Source organism: Oryx dammah, unplaced genomic scaffold (genome assembly GCF_014754425.2).
Source record: "Oryx dammah isolate SB20612 unplaced genomic scaffold, SCBI_Odam_1.1 HiC_scaffold_21, whole genome shotgun sequence".
In the NCBI taxonomy this organism is placed as follows: domain Eukaryota; kingdom Metazoa; phylum Chordata; class Mammalia; order Artiodactyla; family Bovidae; genus Oryx; species Oryx dammah.
Genome location: NW_024070205.1, coordinates 3,128,485 through 3,149,472, shown reverse-complemented (window position 1 = coordinate 3,149,472; position 20,988 = coordinate 3,128,485). Strand labels below are relative to the sequence as shown.

The 20,988-nt window shown below is 41.4% G+C and overlaps 1 long non-coding RNA gene across 1 annotated transcript in view; it reads right to left on the bottom strand.

Moving 5' to 3' along the window:
- Window positions 1-1,622: 1,622 nt before the first annotated feature.
- Window positions 1,623-20,988, bottom strand: part of LOC120880075 — a 44,681-nt gene continuing 25,315 nt past the window's right edge. The window contains exon 2 of the long non-coding RNA XR_005724954.1: window positions 1,623-2,881. This is a non-coding gene — a long non-coding RNA (uncharacterized LOC120880075). The remainder of the gene's footprint in view (window positions 2,882-20,988) is intronic.

Genomic DNA, 20,988 nt, shown 5'->3' with positions numbered 1-20,988 from the left:
ATGATGACAGTGATAGAGACAACTCAGATCTTTATGCTGTTTCACTGAATTTAGAGTCCCTGAACCACATATCAAGATTTAACATGAAATCAATCCCCAAACTGCTGTTTAAGTCTTTTTTAAAAATTTAAAAATTTTATTTCACTTAGATGTGTCAACAAAGTTTGGAGACTGAAATTTATGCCCTGAATAAGCAGCCAGAGTTTATTATAGAAACTGATAACCTCCTGAATTTTACTATTTCATCAAAATGCCCGCTTTTAATGGAGGAGGTGGCTGTCTTTTAAATATTTTCATCAAAATGTACTTTAAACTGAAAAGTTAACCAGCTTCTATCTATCTGTAAGACTTGCGTATTTAGCCTTAAGACAGTGGGTTAGGCTTTTTGAAGGTCAGATCTTCTACTTGTTTAATTTATAAAAATACTAATTTGCAGTAACATCGATAAACACATTTCCATTGTGACATTTTCAGACATTAATCTGAGTAAATATTTCTTTTCTGAGTTGTCTGATATCCTAGACAAATTAGAAAGCCAGTTTAGGGGTATAATTAAAAATGTAAAAGCTTTGTTTCTCAAACATATTTTGAGGTGTGCATAATATTTTTTTTAAACAAGAAGTCTACTATGTTTTCAAGAGTAAGCACTATTTTCTCTAGAATACCACCAACTGCCTTGAATAATGGGATCTCGCTGTTTATCTGCAGTACATCCCTTCCCCTCTCCCTCTTCTGCCAGTTCTTATGAGAATACTCAGAAGTGGAAGGTAGGGATTTTTCTCATTCAGTTTTTAGGAGCATAAGGTTAGTGATGGAAAAGAACTTCTGTATTCCCAACATCCTTGGAACAACTTCTTTTCTTCTGGGAGATCCTTTTTGTTCTGATCACAACTATGGGACTACGAGTAACACGCAATTGGGGTACACAAAAGTCAAAAAGGGTGTTGTACTTATACACAGAATGAATATTCATTCATGTGTGTAATTTGTACATGGTTTACATACTTTATACAATGATTAAAGGACGTTTTATTCTGTGATTGATACCCCCAGGCAACTTCAAAATATATTATCGCCTACTGAATGATGGTGATATTTTATTGCAGATATATTTTCACGATGGTATGTCTTCTCAAACACTTTTTAACCAGTCTTTGGAAAAATGTTTTTCTTTTTCAAAAACTATGCAGAACTACAATTAAACCAATGGCACTTATACATAAGCAGAATGACTTTCTGGGCTTCATTTTCTTGGTTTCAATCTGAGAGATGTGTTACAAAATTTCTATGGTTTCTCCCAACTCTGTGGCTCTATTAACTCCAATGAAAATATAAGAAGAAGGTCAGATCATGAATTGAAACACCCAGGATCACAGTGACTGTTACATAACCTGACAGACACCTATATCTCACCATTTTATCAGTGATCCTGTTACTATTATAATTTATTCTTCAGATCATGCCATCTACAACTCAGATTGCCTGACATCCATATGTGCATATGTGTTCTGGAAAACCATTCCGGGGGAGGGATTCTTTCTGAAAATCTACGGCCACAGCATATTCAAAAATGAACAAGGTCAAGTGAGGACGCCTCTGAGATGCAGTGTCTTTTTTTTTTTTTTCAAAGTCTGTTCTTTGTTGCCTGGGAGGCCCCAGCATGGAGCAGTGGTCAGAGGCCAAGCAACTAGTGTCTTTAAAAAAAAAAAAGGTAAAAAGGGTAAAAACTGTGAGGAAGGAAAATAATACATGGAATTGTCAAAGACAGGGAGGGAATCTAAGGGAATGGGGAATGGGAAGCAGAGACGGACAGGGACCCAGAAAGCAATCCCAACCCAGCAGAGCGTCTACACCGCTGAGTCAGGAGTGTGCCCTCAAGTCCTTCCCAGACTCTGCGCCAAGTGACTGCCTCTTTAAACTGCCTCATCCAACAGCCGATTCAGTTGCCACCACAGAAATAGAAATTACAGCTTTCAACCCTTCATTTTATCCCTCTTACCTATAATCCTCTAGTTCCAGTCTGTCTGACCACTTGACAACGTTGTTGGATTTTTTTTCTTTTTTAAATTAGCACGGCTTTGGGGGACCGCTGAAACATGCTTTACTCACAGACAACAGTAGCTATCCCTCGAAACTCTTGATGAGGAAAAAAAAACCCTGCTGAGAACATAAAATGGCACAGAGAACACACAGAACGGATTCTCATAATTGAGACTGTCGTGTGTCTTATTAAAAGCCATCAATTTACCTGGAGGTCTTTCTTTAAAACCTGTTAAGATTCTTCACAGATTTTACATAAAGATTTTTTTTTTTTATTTCTAAGGCTCACTGATCTCTTTTCACATGTGTGTTGTTTGCTGGGTCCTTCAAAGGGCTTCACGCTTTACTTTCATATTTAAAAAGAGTCACGATGAAGGCCAGTCTTTGAATGCAGTGCCTTCAGAGGGACCAAGATGCTTATTATAACTGCCCTGATGAGACCGTCATAGCCTCTTGTGACTCCCAGGCTCCTCTAATGTGTATTTAGGTGTCCTGCCGGATGGCTTGCCTAAGTGATGTGGCTCAGATTTGATGAAAGGATAGCAAATAACATCAATTATAAAGGACATATGTTAATGAGAAGAAGAAAAGAGAGAGGGAGTCTAGGGTTGGGGGAAGAAGAAATTATCCACAGTAGAAAGAACAAAGCATTTCAACCGAACAAAAAGAAACGCCGTACCTGAATCATGTCCTAATTTTAGGGCATGACTATGTTCTTTAGAGGTATATGTCTTTGGAGACGTAACATATTTCTTCAACCTTTGTGGGACTGTCATTGAAGGTGTAGATCAAACTGCCTTCAGTTTCCTTTATGGACTTGTTGGTAATTTTGCCATGATCCCTGTACAGAACAAAGATATTATGTAAAGCTCAGGTCATGGAAAGCCAAATAGCTAAAATTGATTTTTATCTTTTTCAGAAATGTTCTCCAATCTGGCAATCCATAGAGATCTGCCAACTTTTCATATCCTAACTTTTCCCATTCTTAGGGTTACCGATTTAACCCAGAAAACATTGCATGCCACTCCTCCCCCATAAAATAACAAGCAGAGACCCCTGAAAAGATAAAACAGATAGTTTTGCCAACCTCCACTAGGCTAATTAATTATAAGGATTAGTTTTCATTTAGATGTATTTCCCATGTGTAAAAAAGATTTTAAAATATTAAAAACTATTAGCTCAACCGATAAATCTAGATTTTATCCCCAAACCCATTAAATATATTTGCTTTATTTTTATCATCTAATTTCTTTAAAGAGACTAATTTATCTATCTAAATAATACTGAGCTATATCTCTATCATTCTTCTAGTCTACAATAATGGTTGAATTTTCAAAAATGGAAATATTGAATGTGATTAAGCAATGTGGTTTCTTCCTTTCAGTTAAACTAAATGAAGACAAACCAATGTACTTCCCTCATCCCCTTTTTAAGATGGAACCAGAGAACCCTGGTATCTTGTTTTTAAAAAATACTGTAAAAGACAGTGTCATGGGTTTATGAGTCTGTTGATCTTCAGTTAGACAATGCATTCCCTCTTTAATAATGTATCTCTGTTACTTTTATTTTAAAAGACTATCCATGTTCTCTGTCCATGTAACAATGTGTTTCCTTCCCACACTTCTCTTCTGTGCTCCTAGGCACCTGGGGTGAGGCTCTCGAGACAGTTCAGGGGCGCAGGCGAAGGATGCAGCGACAAGGGGGGTGATGGACACCCCCGAGGCACCCCCGCCACCACGAGGGGCCTCCCCAGCAGAGGCTGTGGGTGTGGCATTGGGGGGAGGTGCTTAGCACAGCTGTTTTCAGCCAGGGAGCCGGAAGGGGCCGGGCTGGGGACCACTCTGATTCATGGGGCTCACCCAGGTACTCTGTGCACATCCACCTACAGGAGGCAAACCACTAACAAGTGGAGAAACAGTTCATTTAAAGAGATATGTCAGATATGCTTTAAGAAATTCAAAATCACAGTGTCGGCTTTAACATCACGGAAGGCTGAAACTCTCTGAAAAGACCATGCATACACCCATCAACTGCTCTGAGGTATGGTGATGGCCGAGAGTTTTGACTGATTTATTTTACTAAATATTCAAGGAACTTCCTGTCTCTGTTCATGACACCAAATTGTTCTTCATGTGAAATTTAAAGTTTTCAGACAGGACTGGAATTTGACGTGTCCCCTGCCCCTGTGCACACACATATGTCTGCATTTTGAAGCCCATGTGGCATTTGCAGGTTTACCCTCAAACAGTTTTCTATGATTGGCAGAATTCCTCCTATACTAAATTGGGAAACTGGGGCTCAGAGACTCAGTAAAATTATAGAGTGACTGAATATGCATAAAAAGTTATGTGCCCAAAGGTGTGGAGAAAAGGGAAACTTCCTACACTGTTGGTGATGTATGTGGGTGCAGCCACCCTGGAGAACAGTATGGAGGTTCCTTAAAAAACTAAAAATAGAGCTGCCGTGTAATCCAGCAATCCTATTCTTAGGCATCTACCTGTAGAAAGCTTTAGTTCAAAAAGATACATGTACCCCTATCTTCACTGAAGCACTGTTCACAATAGCCAAGACCTGGAAACAGTGTAAATGTCTAAGGACAGATGAATGGGTAAGAAGATACGATACACGTATACAATGGAATACTACTCAGCCACAAAAAAGAATGGAATCGTGCCATTTGCGGGAACATGGATGGCCCTAGAGATTTTCATGCAAAGTGAATCAGTCAGAAAGAAAAACTCAAACACCATATGATATCATTCGTATGTGGAATCTAAAATATGTCACAAATGGACCTGTCTATGAAGCAGACGCAGACTCACAGGCCTAGAGAATAGGTCTGTGGTTGCCAAGGAGGGAGGTTTAGGGGAGGGTGGAGTGGGAGGTTGGGATTAGAAGATGTAAACTCTTATATATATAAGGTGGATAAACAACAAGGTCCTACCATACAGCACTGGGGTATATTCAGTATCTTGTGATAAACCATAATGGAGAAGAATGTAATAAAAGGGTGTATATATGTGTATAACTGAGTCACTTTGCTGTATAGTGGAAATTAACACAACCTTTTAAATGAACTATACTTCAATTTAAAAAAAATTTTAAGTTATGCTCCCAAACTCCCAAACAAGCACTCCATCTACCTTATTCCCTTTGCATGGCAAATAAGTGGGTGCTAGGGGCAGTTAGATCATTGTTAATGCCACAAAGAAAACCTCGATGTTATGAACTCATGTTATAAATTTCCTGTATTTTTATTTGATTGAAAAGGGAAGCTAGAAAGTATCCTGACTTGAATTTTTAAAAATTTACAATAAAGGGTTTGTGTGAAACATGCTAATGGTCATAGAACTTATCGAACACTCTCATTTTCCTCTCAGTCATCCCTTATTACACTACACAGTTAATTTTTAGTTGCCTTTTCTCTCCACTATTCCTATTAATTAAAGAAGTATAAGAATACCAAGAACTTGGAAGGGAGTGATAGGGGACAATAGGTGTTCTCGGTTTTTTAAAAAAATTATTGTGAATTTTTAAAATTAAGACTGACAACTGCTATTAATTACATTTTTTAATTTTTATTTTTACTTTATTTTACTTTACAATACTGTATTGGTTTTGCCATACATTGACATGAATCCACCACGAAGGCCTGACACTTTCCAGTATATTTTAAGCCCATCCCAAGTATTCCGCAAGGATTGAACCCATTTATGAAGAACAGAAAACTATTGAATGGGTTGGGCGGGGGATGAAAATAGACTTAATTTGGGAGAGAAATGTTTACTAAAGGTTTCAGTGGAGCACTTGGTCAAAGCCCATGATATTTAAGGAAAACAAAATTCTACCAACTGGTTCATTTAAATCTTCCTATAGAGTTCTCTCCTGTCTAAAGGTGGTCCCGTGGTCAGTTTCCATACATGACTGAACGTGTTTGCGTGGTGTATGAAACGAGAGAAACCCACAGATGCACCAATGCTGACAATCTAAGAAGGCAGGTGGGGAAGCCCCCTCCCTTGCTCTCAAGGATTATGATGAACTTTGAACTTTCTCTCTTTCTCTCTCCCTCTTTCTTGCCTTCTATAGGGACTTACAACAGCTTTAGAGTATCACTTGAAGATATGTTCTAAATTAATTCCCTAATTCATGCTGTGATTTCTTTTTTTTTTTTTTTTCCCCTCTCACATTTCTCTTTTCAGCTCTGAAAGAATTTAGAGAGAAAGAAAAGCGTGAGCTTCCTCAGCAGTTGAGGATGCTCTTTCTTTGTTCGCTGGTCCTAGCCTCTGCACCTACACACGGCGGGCTCAGGGCGCGGCCAGGCAGACGGCACTCGCTGTGAGATGCCGAGGGACTGTGGGAGCCAGGGGCTCACAGGCTACAACTTGCATGCTTGGCAAGGCTCAGATGCCATGGTTTGAATCTCTAATAAACCACTTGCTGCCTCTCCAGTAATGATACCCTGGGGCTGCTGGGAGGGGATTCTTTTTATAGAAAACATACTCATAAGGATTTAATATTATCTCTCTGAACCCTTTGATTTAATAGAGTATTTTTTTCTTATTTTTTTTAAACTTTCCCCTTTATTCTGTAGACCCTGTGAACTGAACCAGGGTTAATTCTTGATGGAGCAGTAGGATGAAATCGTCTCTCTACTGAGCTCAAGACTCTTTTTCCTTTTGCACCATGTGCTTAAAAAGAAAAAAAATAAAGTATCTTGCCACTGAATGTCTTTTTACAGACTGAAAAGACTTTTTAGGTTAAACAACATTTGTTAGGTTTTTGATGCAATCAAATGCAATTTCAATCTTCTTGAAAGATCCAGCCCTGCCTCTCGAAAATTGCACATATGTGTCAGCTTTCCATTTTTCTCACTAGTGTTTTACACATGAAGTCTATTTTCACTGAGAAAATGGAATCTTTGTGTCTTTGTCTCTGCACTCCCTGCTCTCAGGCATGTTCTGGCAGCGGCTTTGACTGTCTAAGCTCGGGGGGAGGGGCCTGGTCGTCATTTGTCAGCTTCCCTTTGCATCTGTAATTTCTGGCCACTCAGCAGTATTAGAGGGTCTCAGAAAGGGGGTGAGGAGCATGGGGGGAGAGTTTGTCTCTGATGAAAGCCAAATTCTGCCTAAGTGCCTGAATTAATGACCAAAGAGAGAGAGGAGAGTCTGAACTTTTATTGTGCTTTAACGCGAAAGGTTTTTTTTTGGAAATGGCTAATTTACAAAATTGCACATGGTAACATTTTCAGATCTCAGATGAGAAAGCCCCTGTCCGTATTCCGTTACAGTTTTCACTGCTTTTAGCTTGGCATTGGCTCATGAAACGATTTTAATTTTCCACCAGTGGCTTCTGGTTATTTCTGCCCTTCTTTCCTCCTAACGTAACTGACAGGTCAATTAAACATCTGCATTTTTTAAATCTGGGTTTCCCCCCATAACTATTTTGCTTTTCTTCTAAAACTTCCAGATGTTTTGGCTCCTTTAGGATTTGAACGCATGCAAGTATATTTGCTCCTATTTCAAAGGCAGAGAGCTAGATGGACCGACCAGATGTTTCTCTAGGAAAAGCTTGGTAATACACCAGAAATCAGGTCAGTATTTTTGTTTCTTTATAGATAACTTTACACTGGAACCTCTCTTCCTGTCTTTGAGCACTTTACAATTTGAGTTGATCTTGGAAACATTTTTGTCAGCGTTTAGAGTTCAGACTTCATGCTGTGATCCCTTAATTAATCGTCATAAAGAACGTATCCAATTCTGTTATCTCGATGTCTGGAGATGGGAATAGAAACTGCTGTGATTTGCTTTTTTTTATTATTATCGTTTCTGTCTTTACCCCACCCCTCTGTGAGAGATAAGAGGTTGTAAGCTATACAAGGCAACAATGTATTTTAACTCCATTTCCGGCTTTGTACAAACATTAAAGGAATCAGCAATGTCTTGCCTTGTCTGGAGGAGACTTGAAAGAGTCTCTAATGTGCTTCAAGAAAACCTGCTTCCCATAATTAATAACAGGAAGCCGGGGAAACAGACATTTGCTGACACGTGAAACTGAAGCAGTAACATGTACACAGAAACCCGGGAAATGATGCTTATACAGAGGGCGGCTCGGTTGTGGCAGACGTTTTCAAGTCCGGGGTGAGTGACCCTTCACCTTACACCGCAAGGTGATCCCTGACCGTTTAAACGCATGCTCACAGAAGAGTCACTTCTCCCCCGCTTAGTATCTGGAAGTGCTCCTCATTCGCTTTTTAAGATGTAGGCAGAAAAACATTCTTTCCTGGAATACAGATTTTCCAGAAGTAAATAGGAAGAAAGACAAACTTTTCTTGTTTTTCAACATGATTATGAAATTGTTGAGCCCATTTCACTTCTGGAAATGAAAACACTTAGTGGGAAAATCTTGGTGTGTGTAAGATTGCTTTATTGGGGAGGGGTGTATATTTGCGAGGTCTCAGGCAAACTAAATGCAGCAGTCATTAGAAATAAAGATCCCTGGGCCACTTGGCCCACTTGTCATTTTGGTTCCAGACCAGCTTCCTAGGGAAGCAATGTGTCTTTATTGTCCAGCTGTATCGCAGAGTGGGGACTGTCTGAGCTGAGGACTGACCTTGAACGCAGCAAACTGATGTGACTTGTGGTTCCCCTGCTTCTTAGAAAACGCTGGGCTTGATTTGAATTTGGGGATTTTTGTACAGAGTCAGCCGCTCAGTGTGCAGTTAATTTTGAGGTATAAGTGACTTGGTCCTTGTAAGTGAGGTTTTTGTTGTTGTTGTTGCTGTTAACTTTTAAAGGTGACTCTTTGAGAATGGTTCAGTGTAAAATTAAATTTCTTGGAATGTTTCTGGTTTTGTGGGATGAATAGGAGAATAAGGCATGATGGTAGAAGTGAGGAAATGCATGTGTTTTCAGATGTCTTAGGGGATTTATTAAACGATTAAGCATGCAAATTAAAGGATGCATTTTGACTAGTCTAGTGTAATAAAATCTACACTGTATCACACAGCCAGGGTGATGTACCTTCATGGCAAGCTCCCAGTAAGTCTCACCCTAGCACTAGAAAAATGCAGTGTCTTGGGTACCAGGATTAGAGGATTTTGCGTCCACCTAACCGATCTCAAAACTGAAAGCCAAATGTATTGTTTTCTTAGCTAATCTGCAGTAGATATAAATTTAAAGCAGAGGTGTTATACTAAGAGCCAATTAGTTCCAGTTAAAAGTAAATAGAAATTGTTTCATGTTTTACATATACATGGATGGAGCAAAGTAAATAGGAAACACTTTTATCTCCAGAATCTTCTATTTGTCATGGAAACTGGAACCCATCCAATGGATATCTTAAAGTTTAGAGAAACAACTGAGTTGGAGTGAGTGAAGCTGTGTTAATTGCAAGTGAAAACTAAGACATTTTGTAAGCTGCAAAATGTCAGTGAGTTTGTAAAAGAGCAAGAAACTATGTAGTGATTTAAAGGGATTAAAATTTAAAGTGTACTTATTTGGCATTTTTATTAAGTATAGGATGGACTATATATTGACTATTAGGAGTATACTAGCTATTCAGAATAGTTTTGTAAGGAGAGCACAAGTTAATGAATTTTAAATTACAAACAAAAAGTACCGTTAAAGCCTATAGAAAGAAAAGGAAAGGCCAGGTAGTAGAATTATGCCATTTGAAAATTGATGCTTTGGAAAACAAAATATTTTTCCAAAAAATTTAGCTGAGGATCTTCTTGGAAGATTTTCAAATATGAATTATAAACTCTTTACTGTTAACCATACATTTTAGTCATATGGAAACAATGATGATACATTAAAAAGTAATGATTTTCACAGGCAGACTCATTATTGTACACCCTTGTCACAACATTTAATTTGTTCTTAGAAATGTTTCATCATAAAGATCGTGTTGATGATATGAGTTACATTCATTGTTCAGTGAAGACCCCAGAGCCTCCAAGCTTATTCCTTAGGTCGGTTTGGTTGAACAGAACTAGCAAAGTCTGGTAAGAGTGATAGTTTCTCTCCTTTCCTGGACTTCATCAGAGCACAGTGTCTTTACATGCACCTGAGAAAATCTGGTGTATTTATCAAGAGAACAATAAACTCACAATTGTGAGTGACAAAGTCAGTAAATCCTCTTGCTTTCATAGGAAACTACTAACTAAAGTTTCTTAAAAATGAGATGTGAAAGACAAAAAAAAATTACAGATAGTAACCTCAGTATTATATGGGGCACAGGTCAGTATTTCACATAAAGAGCTAAAATATATAAAGCAAACTTACAAGTTAGCCCTGCACAAATGTTCTAGGAGTAGCGTCCTTTGGTTCAAGCGGCTTATGTACGTATGTGAATTTCACTCATCTGTTTGTTCATCATATAAATGTTTGCTTGATGAGTGCTCATCACCGTTTTCTGGCTTCTATTTGCTTTTTAGGAAACTGCCTCAGGAAAAGCTGAACATCTATTTCCTGACGTCTGCCTTTCCCTCTTCTATTTTGATGTGTGTGTATTTATGTATGTATTCAGTCCTTTGCAAATTTTCTCTGAAAGCTATTTCAGAGAGATAAAATATATGGATATGAATGGAAGCTGGCAGAGTTATTTATTGATTATTGAGAGATGGCTGCCTTCTTACAGCTTTAGGCCTTACTGTAGTCTATCCGGTACCCAGTAAGTTTCCATTACAAAGCTGGGAGATTTCTTTTGTGACTGTCACATGTGAACTGGGCAATGTCTGTTAAGACATGGCTAGGAAAGAGTGCAGGGTACACATTTTTGGACAGAATTTGGCAGTTTTGACATGACCTTTCCTGCTCCCACTTACGCATCATTGCTTGGATCAAACAGAACTCTGAGACTCTTCCACACTTCTCAAAACAAGGACGTGCTTTCAAAGTTCAACCAGGTTTCTGGAGAGCTTTCCGTCTTACGTTTTTGTGTGCTTTAGTTAGCCCATCTCGGTATACTTCCTGTCATTGTCGTCTTTCTAAACACTGCAACTTGCGATGCACATTGAACCCGTTGCTGGAAAACCTATTATTTTGTTCATAATGAGCTACCAGCAGAAATGATTAAGATTGAAGGGGGGTTTTTAAGCACGTCCTCAAGCATGAACAAGTGACGGCTGTGATAGACCGACCCTCCAATGAGGTAACAATTAAAATCGTCTTTGTAGCATAAACATAGGGCACACCTGGACAGTTGTATCGCCTATCAATATTAGGAATGCTGATTCTTCTGTAATAACAGAAAGTGCCTATGATATAAAGATCGACCTCTTTTTATGTTTTTTTTTTTTACTTTACACTAGAGCGTTGAGAGTGAACTATCACTGCCACTCAATTAATGCTCTTCTTTTTTCTTTCCTGACCTACCAGTTACATGTCTTCTTCATTCAAAGGAAACCAAATTGGCTTTGCTGGAGGGGAAATTATGTTTATAAATTTTAATTTTAGAAAGTAAGAGCATAAAGTGTGTCTTGGCGGTTTAGCAGGTCGAGTCTGTTTCATCCATGATATATTTGGAAACTGATTTAGTTCTGCTTTATAAATTCTGAGGATATTTAATGGCAAATGTAATTTTGAAGCATAAGTTACATTTTCAAATGAACCTGACTATCTAAATGAAAAATGTGAATGATGGTGCTTAAAAGAATTCCTGACTTTTAAAGGAATTGTGGATTTACTTATAAGTTGTTTAGAAAATCTAAGGGTGTATCGTGCATTTTGTTGAATTTTACTGGCTTTCAGATAAAAGATTTACTGAAACTTTAAAAACATGGGTCATAAATTTTCCATGGGAGAGACCTACAGCAATGCACAAGTAACTTTTTTAAGAACTGATGCTGGTCACTTCTTCCTTTCTGTTCCACATGGGGTAAAATACACCTAAAGTTTTCAGCTCACTGGTATTGAACTGGCATTGATAGGTAAGTCAACAGTACAGACAGGATCGGACACAAGTAAGCCCTGCCTGTTTCTGCGGACTCTTCACTCCCTAAATAGGTGTCCATTACTGCTGTAAACAGGGGGTGTGCCCTTTCACTTGGCAGGCCCTGTCGCTTCACTGGGGTCCGCATTTCACAGGATGGGAATAGAATCAGCAACCATTTATATATGTGGGAAAAATAGATGCATTGACTAGGAAAACCATAAATTCTTTTCCTTTTTGGTATGTTTTGCACTTTCTCTTATAAATTCAGTGGCAACAAGCCATCCTCAAGCCAAATTTGGTACACAAGTTTAATTTATAATTTCGTATAATAAAAATTCTTGCTTTAACAATGTTTACTAAGCAAACATTCAACACTGATTTTTTTTGGCATAAAGCACAATTAATTGCACATAATACAGCAATAATTTTTTAAATAATTAACTCCTACAAAGTTAACTATTCAGATTGTGAAATTTATTGTCATTATATTATACAGAGAGAACGTCCTTATTTTTTATATTATATAATTAAATGTCTCTGTGTAATTTCAAGAGGAATTGTTTGGTTATGGCCTTAAAGCTGTATGAGAAAATATGTGTAAAGTGAATTACTGGTTTCATAAACTTAGATATTTGCGATGTTTGTGGTTTTGAGTGGCAATGTACCTTTTTGTTAATGAGATTAGAAAATGCTGGAGCCCGGGACCTAACAAAAGGGCCAAATAACCATTTCATTGTGCTCTTCCTTCATGTTTAGTGTAAGCGCTGAAAGAGAACAAGGGGAAACAGAAGACCCGGAGCATAATAGCCTCTGATTTCTCCTCTTACATAATCTGTTGAAAACAACTAAAATAAGCCATTAGGGTTGAATCTTGTCTGACTTTCAGATAATCCAACAGGCAAAAAGTGGGTCTGAAACTCAGTGACTCTGACAAGATAGGTCATTTTATCCTGCATACAGGGAGTCTACACGCCTCCATTCTAGCATCTTCTAAGACAGGAAGCGTCCCTTTAACATCCGTGGGGGAACCTGAAAGGTTTTCGCTGGAAGGCGCCCAGCTGCTCAGTCGTGTCTGATTCTCCGTGACCCCGTGGACTGTAGCCCGCCAGGCTCCTCTGTCATGGGGTTCTCCAGGCGAGAGTCCTGGAGTGTGTTGCCATGCCCTTCAGGGGACCTTCCCGACCCAGGGACCAAACCCGCATCTCCTGCGTTGGCAGGTGGATTCTTTACCACTCTGCCACCTGGGAAGGCCCAAAGGGGCCCCAGACACCCTCTCACCGATGAGACTGTTCCTAGCAAGTGTGCAGAGCCATCCTGAGCACCCTGGGTGACCGCTCTTATTGACATAGAGGTGCTCCGTTCTGTATCTCAATAGAACCTTGCACCAGTAAATATGGACTAAATGAAATTCCTGACTCACATCTGCAAATTCTCCTACTATCCAGGATTAGCAAAATGGTGAGGGACATGAGAAGAGATGACAGGACTCCTCTTTGATGAAACAAAAAATGGTTAACAATTCCCTTGGACACCTGGAAAAATGCTCCTTTTAGCACAGGGAACTCTACTCGGAGCTCTGGATGACCTAAATGGGAGGAAAATCCAAGAAAGAAGGGATATATTTATGCATATAGCTGACTAATTATGCTGTACAGTAGAAATTAACACAACATTGTAAAGCAACTATACCACAATGCAGGAGACTCCAGTTTGCTTCCTGGGTTGGGAAGATCTGATGGAGAAGGGATAGGCTACCCGCTCCAGTATACTTGGACTTCCCTTGTGGCTCAGCTGGTAAAGAATCTGCCCGCAAAGCGGGAGACCTGTGTTTGATCCCTGGGTTGGGAAGATCCCCTGGAGAAGGGAAAGGCTACCCACTCCAGTATCTGGCCTGGAGAATTCCATGAATTGTATAGTCCATGGGGTTGCAAAGAGCAACTTTCACCTCTCTACGTCGCTTCGGAAATTAACACGACATTGTAAAGCAACTATACTCCAATCAAAATTAATTTTTTAAAAAGAAGAAGTTGGTAGACTTCATCAAGTGTCATTATTTAGGCCCTCAGCTGAATGGCAGGCCTTTCTTCAGATCATGTCACCTGAGGGCTTATTCAGGAGTCAGGTCTTCTGAGAACAGGAGCTGTGTCCAAGTTCTAGATTAGTCTTCCTACCTCTAGGCCAAAATATGAACCACAGGACCATCCACAGATGCAGAATGCATTCCATTCAATTTGAGTTTCCAGAGGATGGGATGGGGAAGGGGAAGAAATAAATTCTTGACTTAAGAGGCTGAGAGTATTTTCTGAGTCAGATGTGAGTCTAGGAGAAATATACAGGAAAAAGTCTAGTGGAGGAAAAATGACTCACAATATGTGAGGGGGAAGCCTTTTTAATGTCAATATCCATATTTCTTGTTCAAAATGTGGGTAATTGCATCATGCATTCTAAATATAATAGCAATGAAGACTCTCTAAGAACAGTTAAATTCTTATTTGAGAACAAGAAGGAGAGAATTGGTTAGAATCCTAATGTTACAATAAAAAGCACTGCCTAGCACAATACTGTTATTACAATAAAACCTGTTCTTGTCCTGTGCTCAGTTGTGTCCGACTCTTTGCAACCCCATGGACTGTAGCCCACCAGGCTCTTCTGTCCAAGGGATGCTCCAGGCCAGAAAATACTGGAGTGGGTTGCCATGTCCTCCTCCAGGGGGTTTCCCGACCCAGGGGTCAACCCCACATCTCCTGTGTCTCCTGCACTGCAGGCAGATTCTTTACCGGCTGAGCCATCAGGCCTGTGAGAGGATTGGTTAATGACTTAGAGTAAACGCATAGGCGATTGAAAATTTTTTCAGGATTAAAAAAAGACATCATTGGCTAATATTTCAGAATAAATAAATATATATATCATCAGGAATAGCAACAAACTCACATTTGTACTCTTAGAAAGAGTTCCTTAAATGGCATTTTCAGGTAGGCTTTTAATAACGTTTAAAATTTAGACACATATTTCAAAACAAGGCTGCAGAGGAAATATCACTCACTGAGTGTGAGCACTCCCCCACACAGTCACTTACTAGAATTGCTCAAATATAAATTATTGCATTATTGCTTGTGGCCTATAAAGTAAGAGTATTGCTAAAATTCAGTACACTAGCCTTTTGAAAATAAGATGCTAGTGATTTTCTATGAAGTTAACCATTTAGTTAATATTCAGAACTTTTCCTAATGCTAAAAAAAATACTTTACTTATGGCCTTTCTGATCAAAATTCCTCTTAGGTATGCAGAAGACCACTGGCAAAACGAGATGGAGTGGAAGGAACAGCAGCTTTGGAGCTCTGGGGTCTGGCTTGACTTCTGACACAAAGCCTGTCACCCAGGTATCTCTGAGAACAAGGGTTAATCTTAACAGCTGAGGCCCCAGGGAGGAAGGTGGGGCATGATTGCCAGGATGCATTATTATCACAGAGTCCCAGTAGAAAGGGAACTTTTCTTTCATCTACCTCTGGTAGAATCCTACTTAGTGACAGCTCTTGCCTGGAAAATCCCATGGATGGAGGAGCCTGGTAGGCTGCAGTCCATGGGGTCGCTAAGAGTTGGACACGACTGAAGCGGCTTAGCAGCAGCAGCAGCAGCAGCAGCAGCAGACTAATGTGACCTTGAAAGTGAAACTGAAAATCGCTCAGTCGTGTCCGACTCTTAGGGATGCCCGTGGACAATATAGTCCATGGAATCCTCCAGGCCAGAAAACTGGAGTGGATAGCCATTCTCCAGGGGATTTTCCCAACCCAGGAAGTGAACCAGGGTCTCCCGCATTGCGGGCGGATTCTTTACCAGCTGAGCTATAATGTGACCTTGGTTCTTACAAACTGTATCCAGCATTCAGCCACTTCTCACCACTCTGCAGCTACTGCTCTGACACCAGGACCTGCATCTCTTGCCTGGTCCCTTGCTCTACAGTAAGTGCCCTATGTAAGAACAAGTTCCATTTTGAGAGAATGTTCATAAATCCAATTTGTTTGTAAGTCCAACAAAGTCAGCTTAGTCACCCAGATAACACAATTGGCTATAGAGTACTGTACTATAACGAGTTTGCTTGGGCTTCCCAGGTGGCTAGATGGTAAAGAATCTGCCTGCAATGTAGGAGACTTGGGTTCGATCCCTGGGTTGGAAAGATCCCTTGGAGAAGAGAATGGCAACCCACTCCAGTATTCTTGCCTGGAGAATCCCATGGACAGAGGAGCCTGGCGGGATACAGTCCATGGGGTCACAAAGAGTGGGACAAGACTGAGTGACTAACACTTTCACTTTTCTTTCCCTGCAACAGGTTTATAATACTTTTCACACAAATAATACATAAAAAGCAAACAAAAAATAAAGAAGACATTTCTAATCTGATAGTTCAGGACCTGGAATAGTAGGGTATTAAGTACAGCAGCGGGCACACAGGGGCTGGTATCCAGTGAAAAGGCAAGAAGGGTTACTGACTGGAGGAAGGAGAGGAGGTGAGAGACGGTAGAGCTGGAGGGTCATCGGTGACAGGAGACGGAAAACAAGCTGCAATGTCGCTCACGTCTGACGTTGCTGGAACGCAGTTTGTATCTTGGAAAGTTAGCCACCTGAAGGTTCATATGTAGGGGACTTACTGTACTGTCCTAAACGACTCCCACACTTCATCACTACTCATCACCAACAGCCTAGCCGACCCTGATCTTCACACAGAAGCCAGAGGGGCCCTTCTAAACCTAGATCCGAGTCACGTTAAGTCCACCGCCCAAGCTCTCCAACAGATGCTCATCTTGCACAGAAGAAAATGCCAAATCTTTACCTGTGTCCTGCAAGGGCCCTGCATGGTCAGCCACCTCCCCGCCGGCCCCCCACTGTTCACACTGGCTCTTGCCAACCTCTGCCTGTTCCCTCTGTTTTAACTGTGATGAACTCTTACTTTTCCTCAAGAACCAAGTAACATCCATGCCTCTGGGCACTTGTGCTCACTGTGCCCTGGTCTGGAAAGTTCCTCTTTGGATGTTGCTGCTGCTCCCACCACCTTTTCATCTAAGGCTCAGTGCAAAGACCACCTGTCCTAGAGGTCTTTCTTGATAGTCTTCGATGCAAACTCACACCCTGCTTACTGGCACCTTATTGATTTTACGTGTGTTTACTGTAAGCAGGGAATTTGTTTACCATCATCTGCTCAGCAGCAAGAAGAGTGTCAGACTTAAAATATAACTGTTCACTAAATATTTGTTGGAAAAGACGCTAATGCTGGGAGCAGAGGTTGAAGAGTGAAGACAGGAGGAGAAGGGGACGACAGAGGATGAGATGGTTGGATGACCACTGACTCGATGGACATGAGTTTGAGCAAACTCTAGGAGACGGTGAAGGACAGGGAAGCCTGGCGTGCTGCAGTCCATGGGGTCGCAAAGCTGGCCACACTTAGCAACTGAACAACAACAAGAAGATATTTGTTGAATGAAAGAGTGGATAGAGAGCAATTCATCTCAGAGAAGTTTTAGCCATACATCTCTTAGGGTCGCATCTATTTCTTGCATCCTGTGGGCTACTCTTCTCCTAATCTTAAAATGGTACTTTTGTTTTATGTAATTTATTTCTTGTTATTCTTTGATGAGCTCTTTATCTGTAGCTTTTAATGATTAGCACACAGGGCATTCTCCCATTCAAAGATTTTTATATTCAGCTTATAAAGAGAATTGGGACTGCTTGATTATGACAGTTTAAGACAGAGAAAATTTAGTACACTTAAAAGTGTTAGAGCTGTTTCAGTTCTAGGACCTGCTCTTGGATTTCTGTGGGGGTTTCTCTCAGTTCTTATCTACTCATTCTATATCACAGTGATATTCACTTTGCACTTATTTAATGAAGAGTACTCTTCTGAGTGACTGAGATCCTACCTTCAGGGATTGTTCTTCTAAGAATGAAAACAATAACACAAGAAGAAAGTGCAGACTGACCTGAATGGTAGAGTTAGACTCTTAGCATTTAAGGAAGGGACTAAGTTCAACAGAGCTGGGAGAGGTGGGTTGGAGATGGTGCCGTTTGAGTTAGGCCACATTTGGACATTCAGAAAAGAGCAGGGACAAGTCATTTCAATAGGAGGAAATAGCAGAAGCAAACCAGGGAGGCATATGGAATACAAAACAATGGGCTCACATAATAATGGGAAACCTTGGTCCATGGCTGTTTATACACTTAATTTTTTTCTGTGTAAGAGCACACTAGGTCTAATATACACATGGTCTAAATTTAAATGCACTTCTGTGTGCACTTGAAAAATACATTTTAAAAGATAAAAACATTCTCGAAAGTTCCCCCTAATTGTGTAACATACAACAAAAAAGAAATCCTCAATGATCAAGGTAGATGAGAATATTCAATACGTAACAATTACTTACTACTATTCCAGGCAATGCACACAAATCTAAATCTGATTCCTTGCAGGAAAAAAAAATGCATAAAAATCGTAACCGTTTCCTACAGTCGATGTCTTAGGAAACGTGCCACGTGCATTAGACAGCATTTTAAATGTGTTGCCATTGTTAGGTCTTTGCTTGCGTGGCAAGATGCTTTGCCTGCATCTGCGTGTTGGAATGTGTTTCATCACATTCTGCTGAAATGTGTATCCAGCGAATAAAAACATCGTGCACTTGCTAAGAAACCTGGGGGTAAAACTGTTCTTCCGTGTCTACGCTGTGAGTGAGAATCAACAGTTTATATTCCCCGTGTGCAATTTATGACTTAACAACTTTCTTGATCCATCACATCACTGACATTTCCACCACAAAGGAAGGGAATTCTACTTTAGTTAGAATACCAGCTTTGTGCTTTTTGGTTTTTTTTTTTTTCCCTCCCCACCCCAAAGCCCCTTTCAGTTCACGTGGTTTCAGCATTCCTGTGCGAAGTGGATTTGGAGGCTTGCAGAGCAGTGATATCGGGCGGGCGTTGGGAGCCAGGCACTGTCAACCCCTCAGGGACCAGCGCGCTCCAGAGACGAGCCACCTGAGTTGTCCCCACCGCAGGCTGCGTTTGCTATGGAGCTTTCCAACCTCGAGACGCTGCCTGGCTGGAAGCGCATCCTCCCAAGGTGTCAGTGAGGACAGAGGCAAGGACGAAAACTAATAGCTGCTGGGTTAGCGTTTTGTTAGCAGAACAAACACTTAGGGGAAAGCGCAAGTTCCACTTCATGCTTGGACCATTATTTAGTTTTCGACAGTGACGTTGTTCCCTCATCTGAACTGAGGCCCGAGCTGTCCTTCCAAAGTGCCCCTCGGATCCTGTCACCTGCCCCCTGCTTCGTAATCCTCAGCGGGCTGCCAGTGTGTGTGAACGACGCTGTGTGTAGGGACGAGCTCGGTGCGATTCCCAGCCTCGAGCGCTCCGGGTGTGCGGACTGGGCTTCACTGGAGAGCGCAATGCGGTCTGTTCCTCTGTCCACCCGGGACGTTTTGTGGGAATCCTGTGGCAGACGGCTTTGCACAGCCCCTGCAGCGCCTCTCGGATCTCCAGCCTGCCATCCACCCTGCGGACGGGCCCGCAGCCTCCTCACCTGCGGCTGCTGCTGCTAAGTCACTTCAGTCGTGTCCGACACTGTGCGACCCCATAGACGGCAGCCCACCAGGCTCCCCCGTCCCTGGGATTCTCCAGGCAAGAACACTGGAGTGGGTTGCCATTTCCTTCTCCAGTGCATGAAAGTGAAAAGTGAAAGTGAAGTTGCTCAGTCGTGTCTGACTCTTTGCGACCCTATGGACTGCAGCCCACCAGGCTCCTCCATCCATGGGACTTTCCAGGCAAGAGTACTGGAGTGGGGTGCCATCGCCTCAGGAGGCCTTAAACACGTCTTTCTCTCTCCTCCTCTTTCTTTCTTTTCTCCTTCCCTTTCCTTCCTTTTGTCTTTCTCTCTTCTTCTCCTCCCTCTTTTTTCCTTCTTCTTCTTCTCTCTCTCTCTCCACAGACCACCTACTGGTATCTCTGGGGAAGCCTCACTGGTCCAGGAGTGGTGGCTGTCTTAAAGATGGCTCCTTGAATCCTGAGCAGCCTCTTCAAGGGTATGTGGCTGTGAGGCTCCTTGGTAAATCCTGTCTCTCTTAGCATGATGCTAGAAGTAGGTCAGGAGGAATCCGTTGGCCACGTTGGCTTCACCTGTGCGTCAGAATTATCCTGCATGCAGGAGCATCCCTAGAGCATCTCGAGAAAGTCTGTGCAGGAAGGCGGGCAGTTCTGAAGGTTATTTCTGCTCTGTGCTCAGCCACCTGCTGGAAGCTGCCCCCCAAGGCGGAGGGTTGGTCTCAGGGGGAGGGCGAAGAGTAGACGAGGGTGCAGGAGAGACAGGAGGGAGCCCCAGGCCCCGTCGGCAGTTGCAGCAAAGTTTTCTCCAGGCCCTGCGGAAATTCATGAATACTACATGCTGAAATGACTTGGCTAAAGATGTTTTCTTCTCGTGGTTATGATGAAAGACAAATATTTGGAGAAGACTTTTATCAAATACGAATCTCAGGCCACACACTGTTCATTTGACAAATTATTGAGGGGGTTTTAGAAGGAGCCTTCTTAGTAGAAGTGTTGAACGGAATCCTTCATTAAAAGCACGTGGTTAACGTGATGCTGAGGGCGGAGGGGCTGGCTTGGCTGGGGAGTCAGCCCGTCCTGCACTCTAAGGTCGGAGCCCCATCTGGAAGCCCTGGGCAGGGTGCAGGGAATTTGCCTCTGGTGCAGTTCCTCAAAGGCTCTCCCTGGGGATTGGTGACAGGGTCGCTTCAGCCTTGGGTCCCCGCTTCCCTGTGGCAGATTCTCACCTTATTACCACATGTGTCCGGGTATTTGTCAGCCACATTTGAATATCAGTTTAGAGAAAGATTCAAAGATGGGATGTTTTCTTTCACCTTAAAGCTACCTTTCCCTATTTTATCTGTTTTATATGCTACTTTTATTTCTTTTCTGTGTCTCTTGCGCTTCCCTGGTGGTTCAGTGGTAAAGAATCCTCCTGCCAATGCACGAGGT